The sequence below is a fragment of the Saimiri boliviensis genome, chromosome 16 (assembly GCF_048565385.1).
Source record: "Saimiri boliviensis isolate mSaiBol1 chromosome 16, mSaiBol1.pri, whole genome shotgun sequence".
NCBI lineage: Eukaryota > Metazoa > Chordata > Mammalia > Primates > Cebidae > Saimiri > Saimiri boliviensis.
Genome location: NC_133464.1, coordinates 57,267,287 through 57,275,837, shown reverse-complemented (window position 1 = coordinate 57,275,837; position 8,551 = coordinate 57,267,287). Strand labels below are relative to the sequence as shown.

Here is an 8,551-nt window from a genome sequence, read left to right as displayed (position 1 = left end):
GTCTTTGAAGGCTGGATGAAAACGTGCTTCCCATGTACTCTCTTCTACACGGTGCTTACCCCTGTGACAGCACCTGCCACTCAGGTATCCTTGCCTATGGAAGTTTTTTTCTCCCCACTTGGTCATAAACTCCTTGACAGCAGAGACTGTGTCTGGTACTTAGCAAGTTCTCAATAAATCACTTCAAGAATTACCAGCTGTGAGATCATAGGACACTACAACACATTAGAGGACTCTGAAAGATCTCAAGGTCCTTTGTCAAAATTTGGACTATGGCTTTGAACAAGTTGTTGCCTTTGGGGTTTTAGTTACTTTATCCATGAAATGAAAATGATCTCTAAGGATCTAGGTTAAGGCAAAGAGCATTAAACTGGAAGCAAGTAGCTTTGACCTCGATCAGAGGAGTGACTTGGGAAAGGCATTTAATTCATACACTTTTCTGAGTCTCAGTTTATTAGATTAAGAGGGTGAGCTCTGGACGCTGACGCTCTTTTCCGGTTTTTGTGGCACCGGAAAAGCACTGCAGATGCCCATGATGAGGCTGCTAGTATTTGTGGTGTTGGCTCTATTTGCTATCACTCAAGCAGAGGAAGGAGCCAGGCTTTTGGCTTCCAAGTCACTACTGAACAGATACGCTGTAGAGGGGCGAGACCTAACCTTGCAGTACGACATTTACAATGTCAGCTCAAGTGCTGCATTAGATGTGGAACTATCTGATGATTCCTTCCCTCCAGAAGACTTTGGCATTGTGTCTGGAATGCGCAATGTCAAGTGGGACCAGACTGTCCCTGCTCGCAATGTCTCCCACACCGTGGTCCTGCGCCCTCTCAAGGCTGGTTATTTCAACTTCACCTCAGCAACAATTACTTACCTGGCCCAGGAGGATGGGACCGTTGTGCACCTGGACAGGGAGGAATCCTGGCTCAACGGGAGTTTGATAGGTGATTCTCCCCCCATTTTCTGGACTGGGCAGCCTTTGAGATCATGACCCTTCCCTCCATCGGCATACTCCTGCTATTGTGGTACTCCAGCAAAAGGAAATATGACACTCCCCAAACGAAGAAGAACTGAGTGGGCTTCCACAGCCCTCCTCTCCCAGGAAATCCAGACTCCTCTCCCAGGAAATCCAGACTCCTCTCCCAGGAAATCCAGACTCCTCTCCCAGGAAATCCAGACTCCTCTCCCAGGAAATCCAGGCTCCTCTCCCAAGAAATCCAGGTGCTTTCCAGACTCCAAAGCGTATTTTAAATGCAATCTCTTCTTCTCCCTTAGCCCTTGGCTGCATTCTCCTCCCTACTCTCAGTCATAGTGAAGGACCAGGCCTAGGAGTCTATGAGAGCCTCCTTGGTTCCATCGTGAAGCCATACAAACAGGAAGGCCTTTGGCAACAGCCTTGAGCCTAGAGGGCCCTCTGATGCCCCACTGAGGTGCTGTTGGTGTATTGCTGGCAATGTGAATTCTCTCAGGGGTCTATGAAGGGTACTTTGGAGACTGCCTGACACCATCCCCATCCCCTGCTCACCCCTCTCAGAAGAGGGTGGAAGATGAAATGAAAGCTATGGGACTCTTGGAGGATACCCAGTCTCTGTTCTGGGTTAGGGAAGTGCTTACTAAAGGGTTTTCTAATAAAAACAAATGCCACATTGAAAAAAAAAAACAGGGTGAGCTCTCCGTGTAGTACATGAACATGGAATAAAGCCAGAGACAGACGGGATGCTGTTGAGTAAATTACTTTGTGCCTCAGTTTCCATATTTATAATTTCTCATACTTGGTGATATGGTTTTGCTGTGTTCCCACGCAATTCCCATCTGGAATTGTAGCTCCCATAATCCCCATGTGTCGTGGAAGGGACCTGGTGGGAGGTAATTGATCATGGGGGCAGGTTTTTCTGTGACATTCTTATGATAGTAAATCCCCAAAACCTGATGGCTTTATAAAGGGCAAGTTGTCCTACACATGCTCTCTTGCCTGCCACCATGTAAGACGTGTCTTAGCTCCTCCTTTACCTTCCACCATGATTGTGAGGCTTCCCCCACCATGTGGAACTGTGAGTCCATCAAACCTCTTTTCCTTTATAAATTACCCAGTCTTGGGGATGTCTTCATAGCAGTATGGAAATGGACTAATATACTTGGTGGCATTCTAGTGAGGATTAGATGAGCTAACTCCAGTAACTGGTGAAAAGATAAAAATAGATTGAATATCCACTATATGTTAAGCGCATTCATAATGTCATAGCATTTTATCCTCTCAACAACTGATACAGTAGGTTTTGCAAATCTCCATGTTGCAGAAGGACAAAATGGCTCAAGGTCACACTGCTCGTAAATGGCAGAACTGGATTCTCAATATGACTCCAAGCCCGTGCCAGTTGCATTTTACTCTGCCGCCCCTGCTTTGTTCAGCACCTGGCTTGAGACCTGGCACACTGGTTCTCTGCACCACTCCAGGTCTAAGTCTGGCTCTAGGACTGGTGTAAGATGAGGCTCCCTGGCCTGCAGATGGAGCAGGGTCTGGCTGGAGCCTGCTGGTGCTGCTGGCACGGCTGGCTTGAAGCCCTGCTCACGCACTCTCTCTGGAGGGGGAGGAGCAGGCACAGAGGCGTCCAGGCAGCGTGCATGGTTTATAAAACGCCATCAGGAGCACCGTCCTGGGACTGCAGTCATTTATCCGCACTTTTTCCTTGTAAAATGTTACTGACTGTTTTACACCAAGGGCAGTTTATCCTGAATGGGATGTGCAGGCATTCAATTCACCTCTACTTTTTGCCAACTCTGCTTTTTTCCCCCTTGCTTTTGAAGTTATATATGGTTCTGAGAGAGGAAGCCATTTTCTATTTGGGGAAAAAAAGAGCTGATGGCTTTAAAGAGAAACCTTCCATCATAGGAAAGAACATTTGGTTGAGGAGATAATGCCTTTGTTTTTAAAAATGGAATCCTGCATCGGTGGCATTACATTCTTCTAAAATTGTCCCCCTCTTCCGGTCAGATGCTGAGAGTTTTACAGAGATGATTGGTATCAGTGTACTTTTCTAGGGTAAAATGGAGGATAGATATGATCAGCTCCATTTTTCAAATAGGAAAATTGAAGCTCAAAGAGGTTAAATCTCTTGTTGAAGACCACAATGGAAGGCTGCTGGAGCAAGCAATTTGCCCCAGCTGCTAGGTTAGTGGAGGGGGCGGGGGAAGAGAAAGCCTCTTCTGAGCCAGGTGGCCCCACTGGCTCTTCCACCTCTACCCGCCAGCTGTCTCATGGACTTCTTCCCTAGTTTGTGAAACTGGTATTGTAGTGCTCAATTTGCAGATGAGACTTGAGTTTCTGTGACATTAAGTAATTGGCTGAAAGTCACACTTAGTTATTGCAAAGCAGGTCTCAAACTTAAACCTTCTGAGTCCGGGCTTGTTCGCCTCCCCAGACCTTCCAGCTGCCTTCATTAGTATCCGCCGCTCGCCTGCCCTGGCTTTTGCAGAGAATCTAAATATAATGGATTGCTGCTGCAGAATGCCAGGATATTTTAATTTATAGAAAAGAATAATGGGGTTCAGGTGAATGCCCCCTTCTGTATATTCTCTTTGGAATGAGGCTTAGCTTTATTGTCCTTTCACTTCCCGTTAGTTCTAGCTAAAGTGATTCCATAATGACATATAAACCCAAACATGAGTAATTGATGGCAGCCTCAGGAGCTTGAGCAGGATAAAACCAGACTGACTAGAATCTCCAGGGTGAAGAATTAACATTTATTGGTTTAGTGAAATGAATTTATGTCCCAATAAAGCCAGTTACGGACTAGACAGTGATTTAATGAGGTGCCTTTTGTAAAAAGAACAAATATGAACTTCTGGGCCTGGGTTAGACTGTAACTAATATGTCACCCACCAACCAGTTTTACAGATATGTTCAGAAAAATCTATGATATTCCATTAATTCAGGAAGTTTGTGTTTTAACCCATTCTGTCTAGACAGTTGAAAGTTAAAGAGGAATAGAATCAGTATCTCTGAAACTGTGAATGGTACATTTGTTCATCACTCTGCAAGATCAGGACTCCATGTGCTCCTGGAAGCTTGAAGAATAAAGATTAGGACAAATACCACCATAAAAGAAAAGAAATACCAAATATAGATATTTAAGACACCCTTTAGGTCCAAGGTGCCCTAGGTCTGCAGGAAAGGGAGGAGGGGCAGAGGGAATAAAGGTCTCTGGTACCTTCCCTGGGGTGGCGCTGCAGGCACAATAGGACATTCTTGCCTGTGATCCCTTGGTTGTTGGACGGCCCATAGCTGCCATTACAAGCCACGCCAAGCCCTGCCTGCCATTGGTTTCTTTGCTTCTTTATGAAAAGAACTGAGGAATTGGTTGTCTTTGATAATAAAATGCTCAGGCTGTAAACCTCAGAGTCATCCTGGAGTCTTCACTTTCTTTTGTATCCTGTATCTAAGTCGTCAGAATATTCCATAGGCTCTACTATCGAAGGATCTCCAGAATTAGGCCACTTCTCACCCTCTCTGCCATTACCTCCCTATTCAGACACTTCTTTGCCTGGGCAAGTTCAATAGCATCCTCATTGACCTTTCTGCTTCTGTTCCTGATTCTCCACCCAACTCCTACACATACTTATATAATCTGGTCTTAACATAGCAGCCAGAGGGAGATGCTTTTAATATAAAGCCAGATCCTGCCTCCGGTCTGCTTGTCTGCCAGTGGCTTCCCATTTCACACAGAGGAAAGGGAAATCTTTTCTAATGGCCAACAGTGCCCTACACTATCAGGAGCTCTCCCACCCACTCCCACCCTCTGACCTTAGTCCCTACTACCGCTTTCCTGGCCCATTTGGTCTTGCTGTTTCTTGAAGGCAGCGAGCACACTAACCTTAGTGTTTCTGCCTGCATCGCTCTTCTAGATATCCAGGTGACACGCTCCTTACCAGGGGCACGTGTTTTACTCAGTTTCACCTTCTCAATTAAGTTCACTCTGACTACCCTGTTTAAAACTGTAACCACCCCCCAATCTCCTAGTTATCTTGGTCTATTGTATTCAGACCCCCTTTATCCCGGTCTATTTTATTCAGAGCACTTATTACTTTGTAAACTGCTATCTAACTTACTGACTTAAATGTTTTTATCTGACCCCATCGTTAGTATAGAAACTCTGCAAGGGTTCAGATCTGCCTGTTTTGTTGATGGATGCGGCCCAAGAGTCTATGATGGTGCCTGGCACATAGGAAGTGCTCAGTAAATATTTGTTAAATGAATGAACGAAAGAACTTATGAGTAAGAAGTCTGCTGAAAGCCATCCTAAAAGAGATTTAATGCTGAGGTGAGAAGCAGGACTAATTCAATTTTATTCTCATACTCTGATCTTTTTGTAGCCTAATTTTTATTATTTGTTTTGTTTTTAACTCTGAAAAATAAGATAGATCATCAAGTTGAATGGAAGCTGTATTTTTTCTGTCTATAAAGTTTTGAGATCTATGGAAAAAAATTTCAATCAGATGAATAGGATTTTTTATGGGAATAATTACTGTTGAGTTGTGTCTTATTGGATCATATTAGAAATTTTGGAATTTGAAACTAAGAGATACAGCATTAGGAAAAATGCAACCTTTTGAAATGTCACCACTGACACAAAATATTTGAGCTTGCGCTGGGTGCAGAGCACTGGGAAAAAACACAAAATCCATTAAATGTGTGGCATACACATCTGTGCTGCTGTGAGGCCAGATGTTCTAGTTGTGGAAGTTTTATGTTCCCAGTACTTCTCAACAAGGATGTCAGATTTCATGCATTTAAATTAACTTTGTGGGGAGTGGCTGGCAAGGGTAAAATGTGGTCAACAACAAATACAGCAGAAAGCAGTTTGGTTCAAGTGGAAATATCCCATAGTACTTGGAATGGTTTTAAAAATTATACTTTATTAGGCAACACGTAGACCATGGTTGTCATCCTAATTCACATGGTACATAGCGTTGTGCAGCTTACAAAGCACTTGCTTATAATAGATCACCTCAAGTGCATAGTTTCTGAGAAAAAATTTGCCAGAATCATTATCTCTCCTGGCACAGTGAGTATGTAGAGTTCGGTTTTGCAGCTCAAGGCAAGTGTTTAATTTTGCCTGGGTGAAGAGAAGCCACCAGGAGGAGCTGACAGTTGTGTAGAAGGCAGGCAGCCAGCCAGCCATGCGTGGTGCTGTGATTGAGAGCACGGACTCCACAGCCAGGCTGCTGGTTTCAAAGCCCATCTTGCTTTGGTGCCTCGGTTTCATCATCTGTAAAATGGGGTTAGTAATAGGTCATCTCAACTGCATAGTTCTTGCAGGGCTAAGATAATTAAATGTGTTGATAAACAGAGTGTGCTTAGAACAATTCCTGGCACCTGGGAAGCCTCTCATGCACATTAGCTGCTCTTATCAGGGAACAGGGAAAGGACCTGCTTGTCCCTCAGCTCTCCCACATTTTCTGGACAGAGGTCAGAGTGTTGGAAAATTTCTCCTTGGGGTCACTCCTTTGGAGATTTTGTGTGTGTATATATCTATATCTATCTATCTATCTATCTATCTATCTATCTATCTATATCTTAACATTTTTGAGAGATAGAAACTTCACAAGAATCAGATGAAAATGGTGAAGTCCTTCTCTAGAACAATGTGCACATTCACATGTATAGGCAATTTTGCCTATAATTTCAGGGAATTCATAAATTCCTGCAGTCCAAATCAAGAATATCTAGGTTAGGATATTGTGTTTCCAGGAGGCCCAGATTAAATGACCCCTTGCTGGGCCATCAGATTAAACTGTCCATGCCTAAGACCATATTCAGAGGAGTTATGTGACGTGTCACAGCTAGAACATGGAGCACTGGACGGGCAGACTGGAGGGCATTCCGACATGCCCCCTGAGGGATATTCGAGAAGCAACTTGATGCTTGATTCGATAGAGGAGATGCAGACAGTGGAACAGGTGTCTCTAGGGATCAGCTTTCCCAGAGTAATCCCTCTCCTGGGGCTCTTGTTCGCCCCACCTTCCAGCTGCTTAGCTCTCTGCAGAAGCCAGAGTAAATCTGATACGCTCTTCCCTTCTGCTTCCTTCCCTGCTCTCAATGTCATTTCTCCCTGGGGGCAGTGAGATGCTGACAAGCTGGAAAGGGAGAGAGACTTCTCAGTGAAAATGAAGATGGTCTGAGCGGATCACAGCCAGGCCCAGAGAGCGATCTGACAAAGGAGCTACACCACAGTAGCAGAGCTGTGTAATTGGTTGTCAATATATGCATTTCAAAACACAGTCTTCGGGTATCCCAGCTTCCCAGGGAGATAAGAAAGAATCTTTCAGTATGAAAGCTCGTTATATCTCACGGAGAGTGTACTGGTGCTTCCCAAGGACAGAGTGAGGAGGTAGAGTCACTAGAGCTGCAGGGATTTTTTTGGACGTTGTCTCCCACCACAGCTGGAGGGGTCTTTAGACCTCTGTTTTGTGTCCAAATTTCCTCTTTTGCAGCTCCCCAGGCAGGGCAGGATGGTCCAATGATTGGCATTTGGCTTGTGGAGGTAGCAGCCCCATGGTTTGGGCACAGATCTGCTCTGTGGAGGAAACGCTGATTCTCCGTGTTTTCTCTGCGGCTAAAAGGGAATAATGAAATCTTCTTTTTTCCTCTTGGGGACTTGGAGAAGATTAATTTATGCTGCCTATGAAGTGTTTTAAGCTCTGGCACAGGAAGGTGCTAAGCGTTATTTCTACAGTTAGTTTCTTTAACCCATTCTGTGAAGTAGAGATCATTATTAATCCGAGTCTCATTCATCAGAGTCTGGTGGAATGCTTTCCATTCTCCAAAATGAAATGGCTGTAGGGTGGTGGTGGTAGTAGGGGTTTGAAGATGGGAACTTCAATCAGTTTTATTAGTTGACTTCAAATGGGAGGGCTTTCTATGGACTGTGGGTGCTGCGGAATTCACCTGAAGGAGAGAGCCAGTGCTATCCAGGCTAGTGTGGGCAGGGCCTCCTCTGATGCCTCTCATCTCGGGAGTTGGGGAGATTGGAATTATGACTGAGACCCAGGCAGCCAGAAACACCAAGATGGGAGTTTCCACATGACTTGCAGGAAGGCAGAGAGACAGAGCTGGACACTGCACTTGGAATAGTCAGTTATCCTCCTTGGTCAGGCCAAGCGTTCAAACTCAGAAGTGGGCTCAGGAGCACCTCCCAGGGTGTCCCAGCCTGGGATGAAGGCCAGTGAGGAGGGTCTTCTCATGGGTTGCTACTGGGATGGCTTTCCACGCCTCTGGAGTGAAGGGTCATCAGATATCCATCCTCAACAGAGAATAAAGCCAGTCTTGAATCCAGAAATGTTCTTTAGTTTATTCACTTAATAAATATTTATTGGGCATCTACAATTAGTCATAGTTTTAAGTATAGGGGATGCAGCTGTGATCAAGATTGTCAAGGTCCCTGTTCCCAAGGAGCTTACCTTCTAGCAGGAAAGAGAGTCAGTAAGCAAATAAACAAATTCTCCTGTGTATAAACACTAGAATGTGAACTCTGCAAGGGCTGGCATTTAGAAAAAT

At 44.8% G+C, this 8,551-nt stretch overlaps 1 pseudogene; it reads left to right on the top strand.

The window, feature by feature from the left end:
- The first annotated feature begins 491 nt into the window (after window positions 1–491).
- Window positions 492–1,657, top strand: LOC101030839 (translocon-associated protein subunit beta pseudogene; annotated as a pseudogene).
- Window positions 1,658–8,551: the final 6,894 nt, after the last annotated feature.